At 42.0% G+C, this 14902-nt stretch overlaps 1 pseudogene; it reads right to left on the bottom strand.

The window, feature by feature from the left end:
• Positions 1 to 2362: 2362 nt before the first annotated feature.
• On the bottom strand, positions 2363 to 3569 carry LOC102119858 (glyceraldehyde-3-phosphate dehydrogenase pseudogene; annotated as a pseudogene).
• Positions 3570 to 14902: the final 11333 nt, after the last annotated feature.

The raw sequence follows: 14902 nt of genomic DNA, 5'->3' as shown, positions 1-14902 counted from the left end.
TGTACTCCAGCCTGGGTGACAGAGTGAGACTGCATCTCAAAATAAATAAATAAAAACCCAAAAACAAACAAACAAAAAAAACTAACAAAAAACCCCAGTTATCCTCTCGCTGTGTCCTCACCTAGTGGAAGGGACAAAGAAGCTCTCTGGGGTCTCATAAAGGCACTAATCTCATCCATGAGGGCGCCACCCTCATGACCTAATCACTCCCCAAAGGACCTTCCCCCGATACCATCCTCTTAGGGATTAGAGTTTCACATGTGAATTTTGGGGACACATAAACGTGTAGTCCAAAGCACTGCCCTTCACCTTCATGAATCTCTTTTGATTTACTCAGCGCTTTAATTGAGACTAAAATAACTACTCATTTATTTAGTTCTTTCCCTGATGTGTAATAATTCAGAAAGTCTAAGTTAAAGTAGTTCGGTCACATAAAACATGATCTTTTTTTCTTGGTTCATGAAAATGTTGAGTAAGAATTTTACTAACCATAACTTCAAGAGGATTGTACGAGATTTTAGGAGACACTGTTTATGTCAGTGAAACTTGAGTTATTTGAATTAGACATTCAGGAGTCTTTTATATCGGTCAGTTTGTCGGGTCCTTCTTGTTTTAGAAACAAACAGAAGGGCATATATCTCCTCAGTGTACACTAAGGGCAAATGCTGGGCCATATTTCTGGTATTTCTGGGCTTCCATAGCTTTGCCCACCCACTTGGGAGGTAGGAATCAGGGCCACCTCTTCTGAACTAGATTCATTTACTCATGCATTCACATGCTCATTTATTCAACAAGTTTTTTTGTTTGTTTGTTTGTTTGTTTTGAGATAGAGTCTAGCTCTATTGCCCAGGCTGGAGTGCAGTGGTGTGATCTCAGCTCACTGCAACCTCTGCCTCCTGGTTCAAGCAATTCTCCTGTCTCAGCTTCCTGAGTACCTGGGAATATAGGCACATGCCACCATGCCCAGCTAATTTTTGTATTTTTAGTAGAGACAGGATTTCACCATGTTGGTCAGGCTGGCCTTGAACTCCTGACCTCATGATCCACCCACCTCAGCCTCCCAAAGTGCTGGGATTACAGGTGTGAGCCACCAGGCCCGGCCCTCAACAAGTGTTTTATGATCTCTCACTTGGTGCCAAGCTCCATACTGGACTCTGACATCAGAGTGGCGAACAAAATCGGTCAAGGAAGACTTTTCTCATTCCATTAGTTGTTCAGGGACCAAATGTTATCTGAGACTCATAGGCAGAGAGCAGATCAGTCTAGTAACCGGGTGACCAACTATTCCCGTTTGTCCAGGACTGAGTGGGGTCCCCAGGAGAACTTTCACAGCTGAAACTGAGAGAGTCCAGAACAAGGAAGGGCTAGTTATAACTAGTTAATTAGGCTTACTGGGAGTTCTGATTCTCTGAAAGGGAACTAGTAACAAAGATTCTTTGCTTGTCCAAGCGTTAGGCAGACTGTAAATACCCATCTGTGCTCTTCCATGTGAAATCCAGTTTTAGCAAAAACCTTACTAAGTCATTTTAACAAGAATGCCCGACCTTTGACACCTGATTAAAATTTTTCACAGTTTTGCCGTCTGATCACCTTGGCCTGCCTTCAGCAGGAATCCTGTCAGGTCTGTTCAGCCGGTATTCTCCCCAGACTTGGTGCAATTTTCTCTTAGTATTTTTCCATCCTCCGACCCCTGCTCCTTGGTGATAAATCCCTTCTCCCTGTTGTATTCAGAATGGAGCCCAGTTCTACAGCGGGATCTCTTTTCGCCTGTTGTGATCCTGTATAACATTCGCCTTCACCACTTTAACTTCGTTCTGGCTTTGGCTTTTGCGGGGAAGGGGAGCTAATGGATAAAAGCTAACCATGAAATTATGCCACACTATGAGGTGGGTGCAAAAGTAATTGCGGTTTTTGCAATCAAAAGTAATGGCAAAAGCCACAATTACTTTTGCACCAACCTGATAGATGGGCTCAATTTCATGGTTAGCCCACATCCATTAGCTCCCCCTCTGAGCACCTGGGCTAACTCAATTTGCTTGAAGAGAACAACTTCCAGGCTGTTGGATTGTCCAGTTCTGGGCCTGACAGGCAGTCATGAGAGGGGAATGGCTTCATACCTGACTCCTGGCAGGTCTGCACAGTCACAGTTGCTCTGAGTTCCAGGGCCCACACTCAATGCTGTTGCACGGCAGATGAGCTCTCTGGTGGAGGGATATTTACCAAGCTCAGTCTGACCCTTGTGAGATATAAGTGGTTGCAGAGGCTGCAGTGTTGGCTGGGACAGGCGTAGGATCCAGAGACCGCTCATCTTGTAATTCTGCTCCACTCCTTTGCAGTCTTAATCGTGGGCAAGTTCTATAGCTTTCTTTTTTTTTTTTTTCCTGAGCACAGGGTACTTTATTGATGGTACACGACAAGGTGGGACTCCCTAAGCCCTTTCCCTCTTCAGGGGGTCTACATGGAAACTGTGAGGGGAGATTCAGTGTGGTGGGGGAGTGAGTGTGGCAGGGAATCCCCAGCCGTGAGGGCCTCTCTTCCTCTTGTGCTCTCGCTGGGGCTGGTGGTCCAGGGGTCTTACTCCTTGGAGGCCATGTGGGCCATGAGGTCCACCACCCTGCTGCTGTAGCCAAACTAGTTGTCATACCAGGAAATGAGCTTGATAAAGTGGTCGTTGAGGGCAATACCAGCCCCAGCATCGAAGGTGGAAGACTGGGTGTTGCTGTTGAAGTCGGAGGAGACCACCTGGTGCTCAGTGTAGCCCAGGATGCCCTTGAGGGGGCCCTCCGACGCCTGCTTCACCACCTTCTTGATGTCATTGTATTTGGCAGGTTTTTCCAGACGGCAGGTCAGGTCCACCACTGACATGTTGGCAGTGGGAACACGGAAGGCCATGCCAGTGAGCTTCCCGTTCAGCTCAGGGATGACCTTGCCCACAGCCTTGGCAGCGCCAGTAGAGGCAGCGATGATGTTCTGGAGAGCCCCATGGCCATCACGCCACAGTTTCCCGGAGGAAAACTGGCAGTGATGGCGTGGACTGTGGTCATGAGTCCTTCCATGATACCAAAGTCGTCATGGATGACCTTGGCCAGGGGCGCTAAGCAGTTGGTGGTGCAGGAGGCATTGCTGACGATCTTGAGGCTGTTGTCATACTTCTCATGATTCACACCCATGATGAACATGGGGGCTTCAGCAGAGGAGGCGGAGATGATGACCCTTTTGGCTTCCCCCTGCAAATGAACCCCAGCCTTCTCCGTAGTGGTGATGACACCAGTGGACTCCACGACGTACTCAGTGTCAGCATCACCACACTCGATTTTGGAGGGATCTCGCTCCTGGAAGATGGTGATGGGATTTCCATTGATGTCAAGCTTCCCGTTCTCAGCCTTGACGGTGCCATGGAATTTGCCATGGGTGGAATCATACTGGAACATGTAAACCATGTAGTTGAAGTCAATGAAGGGGTCATTGATGGCAACAATATCCACTTTACCAGAGTTAAAAGCAGCCCTGGTGACCAGGCGCCCAATACGACCAAATCCATTGACTCCGACCTTCACCTTCCCCATGGTGTTTCAGGGATGCGCTGGCGATGCACGAGAAAACGTGGCTGACTGTCGAACAGGAGGAGCAGAGAACCTATAGCTTTCTTAAGTCTGAAAGATGAGAATAGCAACAGCATGGTAGTCACACCTATTGATAGGGTAGAGTGCAGTGTCTGACAGCCAGCAAGGGAATCATGCTAGCATATGAAAACATCCCTGGCATTTGGAAGGTGGTTGTGGTACGGTAGAAAAAAACCAACGATGCTGTAGGTGGAGAAAACACAGAATTCTGTCTTTTATGAGGCATCATCCTGAGCAAAAGCGGAGCCTTGGGTATGGCCAAAAACCCTTTGCCCCTCTTCCCACCAAGAGTCAGAGGCTAAGTTGCCTCCACATTGCCTCAGGGCTTGACCATGGGGCTTGCTTGGATTTCTAGGACACTGTGAAGTGGGCACAAGTGGCAGCTTGGTAAATGCATGCCTGGAGGTCGCCTTGTGGCAGCAAAACCCAGGATAAATAACCAGGAGAGAGGCTGAGCAGTCAGTGGGCGGGGTCCCCAGCCCACTGAAATTGACTGAAGAGGTCCATATGAGCTCAGGTGAGGCCAACTGAACTATCCAGAAACCCATGCAATTGTCAGAAATTCCACATGGTTCTTAGCCTCTCAGTTTTGATGCGGTTTGTTTCATTTTTATTCCGGCCGAGACATTTTAATTTTTGTTTTTATTTTATTTAGTTACTTTTAGAGGTGGGATCTCACTGTGTTGCCCAGGCAGGTCTCAAACTCCCGGCCTCAAGTGATCTCTTGCCTCAGCCTCCCAAAATGCTGGACTGACTGATTTGACCCACCACATTGGTTCGTGCCAGGCATTTTAATCCTCACAGAAGCCCTGGGAAGGTAGGTGTTCTCAGCACTGCGCTACAGATCAGGATTGTTCTCGGAAGCAGCAGCACCTGCTCTCAGGGGTTGCACCTGGTCAGTGGCTCCCCCTGCCAGGGCTTTCTGCGTCCAAATTAAGGTTTCATATCGACTCCCACTCTTCAGAACTTAAGATGTTTTTACTTAAAGATCTCCTGTAGGTCAAACCTGTTTTTATCCTGGTAAGTGTAATCTTTTTTTTCCCTTTTCTGAAAATACCAAAGCAATTTAAAGATAATTTTCTCAGTAGTCTTCCTAGGTAAGATAAGGAGAAGTGAGTATTACTCCACAAAAGTCAATAGGATGTTTTTTAAAAAATCAGTGCTAAATGGACATGCGGTGTCTTCACAAGGATTCCCAAAGGAGCACTGGCATGGGGTGTGGACAGAGCCTGCCCATCAAGGTGGCCATCCCGGAGTGCCCACTTTATCACAGCCTGGGGGCCGCAGACTTCTCTGTTAAGGGCCAGATGGTAAATATTTTAGGTTTTGCTAGTCATGTGGTCTCTGTCACAGCTACTCAACTCATGCTGTTTTGTTTGTTTTCTACTGGGTGCCTTCTCAATCACTTTCTTTTTTCAACAAAGTACCACTTAGGAAAATTTTATAGCCTGAAAGCACTCCAATCAGTTCTGGCTCTGTATGCTGATAGAGGTAAGGTGTTGAAAACCAAGACTTTCTGTTACCCCATAGGTAGGCTTAAGAACTTTCCAATCATATTTTATAAAACCTAAAGTAAATGTACTTCTATGGGATGGATAAAATAAATGATGGTCCTAACATTTTGTGGCTTGGGGTCATGGAATAAAAAGGCTGCATCTCAAGCAAATCACAGGCACACCCTGTTTTAGCGCGCTTCACTTTATTGTGCTGTGCAGATGCTGTGTTTTTGACAAATCTGAGGTTTGTGGCAACCTTGTGTCAATCAAGTCTATTGGCACCAATTTTCCGATTCTTTTAGCAATGACGTATTTTTTAATTAAAGTATGTACATTTCTGTTGTTGTTTATTTTATTTTCCCTTTTCTTTTAGCATTACTTTTTATTAAAAAATCATGTAGATACATAGTAGGTGTGTATATTTAGGGAGTCCCTGAGATACTTTGATACAGGCATGCAAGGAGTTATAATCCCATCAGGGTAAATGGGGTATCCATCCCCTCAAGCATTTATCCTTTGTGTTATAAACAATCCAATTATACTTTTAGTTATTTTAAAATGTACAATTAAATTATTTTTGACTGTAGTCACCCTGTTATGCTATCGAATACTAAGTCTTATTCATTGTTTCTATTTCCTTGTACCCACTAACTATCCCTACCTCCCAGCTACTAACCTTCCCAGCCTGTGGTAACTGTCCTTCTACTCTCTATGTCCATGAATTTAATTGTTTTACTCTTTTTTTTTCTTTTCTTTTTCCTTTTTTGCTTTTCTTTTTTTTTTGAGAGAGAGTCTTGCTCTGTCACCCAGGCTGGAGTGCAGTAGGCACGATCTCAGCTCACTGCAACCTCCGCCTCCTGCGTTCAAGTGACTCCCTTGTCTCAGCCTCTTGAGTAACTGGTATTACAGGCGCCCACCACCACGCCCGACTAATTTTTGTATTTTTAGTAGAGATAGCTCTTCACTGGGTCTCCAGCCTGCCAACCTACCCTGCAGACTTTAGATTTATCAAGCTTCTGAGACAGCCAAGTATAAAGGGGTCCCTGGATAACCTCTGACCAGCCTGGGAACTGGGAGGAACACGCACTGGGGTGCAGCCTGGGGCAGTTCACACCTTTGCAGGGAGGAGGAGCCTGACCCCTCCTCTTCCCCCGGTAGTACCTGGGATTCAATCTGTGAGGTGGAAAGTGCACTAGCAGTACTCTGGCTTTGTAGAGAGTCCTTGTTTCCCTTTTTTTCCTTTTTTCCCAATAAATTCCATTTTTCTCATCCTTCAAAGTGTCTGCGAGCCTAGTATTTTTCATGGTTGTGTGAAAGGGCTCCATTTTCAGCTGAGCTAAGGAGAAAGTCCTACACTTCCATAATCATGCAAGCGAATTCTTTAAAATAAATCTCTTTATATATACATGTCCTATTTGTACTGTTTCTCTGGAGAAGCCTGACTATCACAAATACCTTCTAGAAAACATTTTAAGAGCATATTGGACTAAAGAGAATTAGGAGGAAATAATGGAGAGAGTGAAGAGAAAAATAAAACTTTGGAGAAGGACATGATTTCTCTGTGTCAAACAGTCTTGTTGAGATTCTTATTTCCTGTTAGAAATAATTAAATTATATTTGGCTGTGGCCTACTGGATCTATGTACTCTCTGTTGAGGTTGCCCACGGTCTTATTACGATAATCAGGCTGATGTGATGAAAAGACAGTTGTCCTTCTCTCTGAACCTTACCTCCTGGCAGGAATTACTTGCGTGTGTGTGTGTGTGTGTGTGTTTGTGTGTGTGTGTGAGAGAGAGAGAGAGAGAGAGAGAGAGGTAGGCAGACAGAAAGAGATTATTTTAATATACACAGAAGGGAAGTAGAGAGGGTGAGGGGGGGAAATGAAGGAAAGTTTTAAGTTTCATCTTTCCAACTTGAAAACCATCGTGGGAAGTATCAGTGTCCTTCAAAGGAAAAAGAACACAAACTTGAAAGGGGACAGGATATGAAAAAGAAAGGGTGTGATGGGCTGTTGAGTGGAGGCGGAAGTTCACCATATGCAGAGCCCTGAGAGAGGGGTGGATAAACAAAGTGAGGGGAGGCTTCCCTTCCTGGAGGCTAGAGAGGACTCAGACCGGGTGTCTGGGGAAGGTGAGTACAGACAGCACTCCATTCTTGAGGGCACCAGGGACATAGCCAACTCTCCACAGATGCCCCAAATATGGAGGGGTCACATGTGGAAAGAAGGATAAACTATGAAAGCACTTTTTATTGGATTCACAAAGATCGCAAGTTTTGAGGGCGCCTTGGGGGAGAAATGAGAAAAAAGACATTAAGGATTTAGATTTATAGAAAAAGGCACGTGAGGTGTTGAAAATCAACTGAAAGTCCAATATTAACACTGCCAGGCAGCTGCTGTAGTGGAGCATTTGGAAATAAGACTAACTCTTTAAACAGACTTTGCATAAGGATGTGTTAAGCGAATTTTGGATAGAAGTGAAAGAGGAAATAATACTTAAACTCAAGGTGGAGGACAGTGAGCGAGGGACATGCAGAATTAGAATCCTTTTAAGTTACTTGGCTTATGTGGATGTTGAGAAGTAATCTTCATGCCCATATTAACAGTTAAAAAATAGGCAATGGAGGCAAAGGATAAATACAGAAGTACTGTTAATCAAGGAGAGAATACTGGGCATGGTGTGTGTTTCAAACAATGCTGACACCTTTCAATGAAATTATACACTAACCTCTAAAAATTATTTAAGTGTAATAAAAATGAATGGTCGACCATCTTTCCAAATTCTCCAAACCAGTCTAACTCCATAAATTCAATGCACCCTCATTGATTGTAAAATCCTGATATTACTGTATACAAGAAAGCTAGAACAGAACTACTGGGGAGCAGGCATGAATATCAAGAGGCTAAAACCTGTCACAAGGGTGAGTTAACACTGAAAGGGAAAAAAAATCCAGCTTTTTCCGTGCTTACTGATATTTAAAATTTTTAAATCCTGAAGTGGCACTGGCATTTTATTTTTAAAGCGGCAAAGGTGATTTCAGCCTAACACTGCTGGGGGCAATCTGGCTCATCACTGTGCAAGTTTCAGAAAAGAAAGAAAGAGAAAAAAGACGAGAATGAAAGGGTGGAGGAAATTTCTGCATTGGGTGCATCCTTTTATACTAAAGCCTCTGAAAACATGATAGGAACAGAGTCTACTTTTGAAGGTGAGCCGCAGCAGGCACAAGCCGTCCCAGGAGACTTCCTTCCTTTCTCACTGAAGGTCCCGTGCGAGGGACATCCGTAATGCCGTGCTTGCTTCAGGGCTGATGAGGAGAGCAGCATCCTGCCTGGTGGAGACAGTGCTCGCCTGTTACCCCTGGCATATATTGTGAGGCGATTTTAATTAAAGCATTTGAATGCTGGCAGGTCAGTATTGTTAGGAGGGATGTCTGATTAATTGCTTACCTCTTTGTCACAGCTATAAATGGGATGTCGGGAGGGTATATGCTAGAATCCAAACAATTCCCCCTAGAGTGGACGAGTAAATGGACTCAAGAGCAATCAGTTCCTTTCACTGGGAGTGTGAGATAGCAGAAAAGCCAAAATTGCACTGGTCATCAGGTGATCCCATGTAAAGATGCTATGGGTTAAAACTGCTTCCTAGTGATGGACAGTGGGCCGGGGCAACACTTTATGTGGATGCCACCATCTCCAAGGTACAGGGACGATGCAGCAGGTAGAGAACTCTGCTCTCAGCCAGCCAAATTAATAAATGTGCAAATTAAAAAGGATGTCAGAGCACTAAAGAAACATCTGCTAACCAAAGTAAAAAAGTAATGATGATGATGATAAATAGGGAGAGACAAAAGGGATTTGTGCTTCAGGCCAATTTCCATCCAGCTGCACCCCACTGTAAGGGACCCCCGAGACTCTCTCACTGGTCATGCCTTCAGAATGCTGTCTTTCAGCATCCAGGTGACAGACTTTTATTTGGACTATTGACACCTGAGAAATGTATTAGCAGACACTGGCAACTGTCCCGGTTCACTCTAACTCAGGGTTCCTGAAATTTGGCATCCTTGATGTGTTGGGCCAGCGATTCTTGGTTGTGGAGACTGTCCAGTGCCTTGTAGGATGTTCAGCAGCACACCTGGTCTCTAACTGCTGGGTGCTGGTGTCCCCTCTCCTTCCCCACCAGTCACTACAAACAAAAATGTTTCCAGACATTGACAATTGTCACGCAGGGGGCAAAACTGACCCTTGTTGAGGACCACTGCCCTAGGTCAACTTGCTGAAATACAGTATTTTCCATTGTAACATGCACGGCTGGACAAACAATATTTATAGCAGCACAATGATAGAGGATAGCTAGTAAAGGATTTATTTGCAATATTTCCGCATGGTAAGCAGTCAGGGCTGAATTGCATCTAGTGAGCCATACATTACATATTATAGTTGCAATTGATAAACCTCCTAGAAAATTCAAAGTGTTTATCTTTTAGAAATTCAGGCTCCTGTGCACACTCCAACACACGGTTTTCTGTTTGCAATGCTTCCTTTTTGCTTCCTTCTGCAGGAGATTCGGAGCTGGAGTTATGTCTTCTTTTGCAATGAGATGCAGTTTTGGTTTTCACGAGGCAATCCATCAATGACTTTTTTCACGACTTAAAATGATGAAAAAAAATCTTGTAGCTAAATACTGTGAGCATCCAAGATCTTCCCCTTGAACTTCCTGTTTAGAAACAACGTAGTAATTACTAATTGTAATTATGTTCCGAATCTCTGCAACCAGCTGTCTGTGCTTTTCATTGTTCAAGGAGCAGGTGAAATCAATATGAATTTTTGGAATTTACACAAGTCGCCTGGGAAAATTTAGTGCGATTATTCTCCACGACAGTTTGCTTTACCTAGGTATTCATCTTCAGAGAATGAATTTTTCTATACGACTTTGTTGATAATGGCACAAGTTATAATTGATATCTAGTGATAGAATTGTCACTTTATGAAACAAGAAGAAGGCCAGATGAAGTGCAGTGGTTGATAAATATTTGAGATATTATATTTGTTATGTTTCTCATTGCCAAAATAAGGCTGGGCCATTATTTCTATAAATAAGAGTAAGTCTATGGTCAAATTCATTTAATACAATAACTTCTTTAAAAATGTGCTATAAGTACACCAATGGAATCCTTCTCTTTTATATCATTTTCTAGCTACTTTCAGCTTAGGTAGTCAACATTAGGAAGAATATTGATATGTCGAAACCCACGATGAAAAGACACAACAAACCATACCCAAATCTCCAAGACCCCACAACCCAGCACTCACACAGACACACATTAGGACTCTTTAGTAGATTTTAGAAGTTTCAGATGAAATCTTAAAGCCTATCAGAACCTTTCTCTAATCAAGAATTTCCTTCTGCAAAATCATCCCCACCTCTTCAATATTAAATAATTTGAGAAACATACCATACTTCCCAAGATAAAGTTTTATATTTGGCATATCCACTACAATATATTTAATTCGAAATCAAATATGACCAATTTTGAATCAATCATTTCTTCTACCTGGCCATGGGTGAGTCTCCCAGCACTTTCTCATTTCATTGAGCCACCTTAATATTTATCTTATAATCTCATAAGAAAAACAGCAGATGAAAACAGCTTGCCAAGGTCCATAATATTTGCAGGCTAATTCCTCGCTCCAGACCAATTTAGCAGCTTATAGAAATTTGCACAAGATTTGAATAAGCAGCCAAACTTCAGGGTACTTGCCCAAATGCAATCTTGCCATCTTTTTAAATTTATACAGCCTTAACAGAAACCAGACAGTTCTTCCATCTTAGATTACAGAGTAGTGAAGGATGCCAATGCCTTTATTAGTAAGATTCTGAGTACCCTTTGTATAGTATAGGGATACTAAAATTATACACTATTTTTTTTCAATGCACTGTGCATAGATACGTTGAATATTCATTCATGAATATAAATGTACGTTCAGTTTCGAGATCACAAAAATTTGGGAGAAATTACAATTCAAAGGAACTGCTGAGGGAATCAAAGAATCACAGAACTTAAAAGGACCTTGGAAGATCACCTAGAAAATTTTCACTCCCATTTCAAAGGGAAAACCGTCCCCTGATTTTAGATTATCCGGTGAGGAAGAGCCACTGACCTCTCGATTGGTTCTCTGGCATTGAATGATCTGCTACTGTTGTGATCTAGGAACATTCCTGTGACACTCATTCTCTTGTAAAGAGGGAGAAAAACACCAGGTCTCTCATGGCTACTGTTACATTTTATTTATTGTAGAATAACTACACAGTCAAAAAGCATTTGCACTGATTGGTTATGGGCCATTACTGGCCAGATAGGGAGCTAGGCATTGCAAAGAGCACAGAAACAGCTGTACAGATGTGGGTCAGTGACCATATAACCTTCCATCATGCTGACTGATGAAGAAAACCATTTTTGTCTATTGTAATTAAATGATGATGTGAGGTTAAAAGAAAGGTATACTGTTCAATAAATGGATCCTAGGTCAGACAAATGCCTAGGAGAGCTGAGGTACATACCAAACATGAGATCTAATGTAATCAACTTAACGTTCTTACCAGAAAAAAATACACGCAATGTTATATGAAAAGGAAGCACACAGTTCACACCTGAGCAACCAAAGGGTTGAGCAACCAATGTTGCAGAGGGTATGAGGTTGGTAGGATGGGGACTATTAAAGATTATGGGATGGAAGACAGAAATGAATGGACCCAGAGGGGGATCATGGGCATGTGCAAGCATATGAAAAATAAGACTTTACTGAAGTTGTGTGTTCACACTTTTGACACAGGTGGCCAATTTGATGTGTTGGAAGGAGATCTGAGTGAGTGTGAGAACACCTGAGTTCCAGCAGGGCTTTCACACTAACAGTGTGACTTTGAGGAAGTTCCTTTACTACTCAACAATGTGATACTAGCTGTCCCTTTCTGCCCTAAGTCCCGTTATTCCTTATACAGAATGTGTCTGACTTGGAATGAATATGCAATCATTAAAGACACGCAAGCTCTCTCTATAAAAACCCAGCTGTAGAAGGATCTACATACAAATCTTATCAGTAAAAATCAGGACTGCAGTGGTGACCATCTAGTTTTTTTTTTTCTTTTCTTTATTTCTTTTTTTTTTTTTTTTGAGACAGAGTCTCACTCTGTCCCAGACTAGAGCGCAATGGCGTAATCTCAACCTGCTCCTGCCTCAGCCTGGGACTATGGGCACGTGCCACCATGCCCAGCTAATTTTTGTATTTTTTTTTAGTAGACGCGGGATTTCACCATATTGGCCAGGTTGGTCTTGAACTCCTGATCTTGTAATCCACCCGCTTTGGCCTTCCAAAGTGCTGGGAATACAGGCGTGAGCCACCACGCCTGGCCCTAATTTTAAAAATTCATATGCAAGAATGTATTATAACCACATCTCCAAGCACCATGTTTGGATAATGTTGATTTATTAGTACAGTAGAATTCCGCTAATTAGCACTAATGACAGGGGAACCCATTGTGGATTACAGAATTTTGCAAATTAGTGAGTACATGAATAAACAATAAAAATCAGGAGTCCTGAACTGCAAAATGTCCTCTTCCACTTATTTTGACAAGAAGGTATTTAATGTTGATTATTTATTATAATTCTTCATCATACATTGCTAATGTTGGATTTTGTTAAAAGGAGCATTTGTGAGGATAAATGGGATGATGCTTCTAAAACATTTGGGCAAAAGGGGTAATTCAAGTGCAAAACATTAGAATGATGGTAGCTAATGAGTTGTAGAGATAAAGGAGGGGAACTTTGAAGTTTAAATGAGAAATGCTGGAGGTAGCTGGAGATAGTTGGAGGAGATTACTAGAATTGTGAGCTTGCTTGAGAATCAACAATACTTAAATATTAAATGACTATGAAAAACCAATCTCAGTTTGTGTTTTTCATTGAGGTATTCAGGTGATTAAATGCACTATGTAAGCCACTGTGGATCATCTGGTTTTTTTTAGGTGGCACTGTCTAGCAATAATAAATGTACTGAAATACGTAATAGACATGAAGTTCACAAATGAAATGGGGTAGAAACTATATTTAGAATTTTCTTCTGTGAAGAATGTTTTACTACTCCTGGATTTAGATATTTGATATTTTCTATTTAGTTATGGAAATCTCCAGTGCATTTGGGACAGTGACCAGGGTCGGGCGATATGCAGATTTTGTCTGATAATGATTGATCGCATACGGAATCATGCTTTAGTGACCATGATTTAGGTACCGATAATGATTTAGGTATCTGTGAGTAAATATCAAAGCTGAAGAAGAGCCATTCTGCTAATTATAAGCTAAAAGCATGCAGTTAGGAATAAAATTTAAGGCTAAATTAGCCTTGAAATAGGTTTTGAAGGTATATGGTGGTAGGTTACAAAATTTGGCATCTCTAAGTAAATGCCATTAGATGACAGGAATGTAGCTCAAATTAAAGTCTTGCAACAAAAGTCTTGCAACAGTTATTCAAACAGAGCTTGACCATGGTCAACTCTGTTCATTACTCAGGCTCATTCATTGGCATTGTGTAAATTGGGGTAACTTACCTGCCGGTTGATGATGAAAGCGCTGTTTCTTAAAGTATCTAAAACCATGACGATCAAACTATACTTCTGGGACTCTGTGATTACAGTGGATATTCTCAGGTTCCTGCTAGTCCACAATCAGGCAATTTATTTATTTATTTGAAATTTAGCAGCTGGTAGCCTTGATTTGCCAGAGAGGTAAATAGGCAAAAGAAAAGTTTCCAGAAATAATCGCAGTTGGGCATTCCTGAAGGGATGGGACTCAATGTTCAGAGTCAGGGCTCAGGGAACAGAAGGGTTCCTATGGTGTCTGTTGCTCTTTGCATCCAGAGAGGATGTCATGCATCGCACAAAACAGGGCAGGCAAATTCACATACGCAAATAGACTCATGCATACTTATTTTAAAATTTGGCCACTTGTGTTTTAAAACAGAGATGAGTCCCTGTCTGTTTTATCTAAAATCCCAGGGAAAATCCTTGTTTGGTTTTGTGCCTCCCATTTTGAAGTGTTTGTCCTTACACAAAATTCCAAAAAAGAACAAAGATGTAGACTGTGAAGAGCCTTAGGCTTTGGGCATTCCCAGAGTTCTTGTGGCTTCACATGTGCACACATTGGATCCAGGAAAGGGAAGGTCTTCTCTTGTCCCATAGTCCACTTTGACTCTGAAACGAGACTGTCTTTTGATGATGTATAGAACCCTATAAATAACTCAGTTTTAATGAGGGCACTAGTTTGCTAAAATTTTTGCATCTTTGATCTATTTAAAAAAGTCACTAAACATATTAAGATACAAAATGTAATTAATACTACACAGATCACTTTTGAATTAATAGATATAACCTGGAAATTATATGTGGGCTCTCAGTTCCTTTCTAAGCCAACAAACAAAAACAAAGCAATCATCATACAAATAAACAAAACAATATTCCAAAAGATACCATGAAAAAAATTTTACACATGTTTAAAAAGTCCTTTCATAAATCAGTGTTCAGTTAGCAAAAGGATATCATTTAAGCATTATTGGATCCTAAAAACTAATTGCTAGCGAGTAAAAATGTAAATATTAGATATCTTCAATAATTTTTTCACCTGCTTTGCCCATAAAGTCTTATTCTCTTTTTTGACTACGTGCAGTGATTTATAAGCAGATATGACCGTGAGCCCTCAATTCATTTATATTTAACCGTAGAGTTTCATGGGA

Source organism: Macaca fascicularis, chromosome 13 (assembly GCF_037993035.2).
Source record: "Macaca fascicularis isolate 582-1 chromosome 13, T2T-MFA8v1.1".
Lineage (NCBI taxonomy): Eukaryota > Metazoa > Chordata > Mammalia > Primates > Cercopithecidae > Macaca > Macaca fascicularis.
Note: the sequence above shows the minus strand (reverse complement) of the source record. Positions and strands in the feature narration are given on the sequence as shown.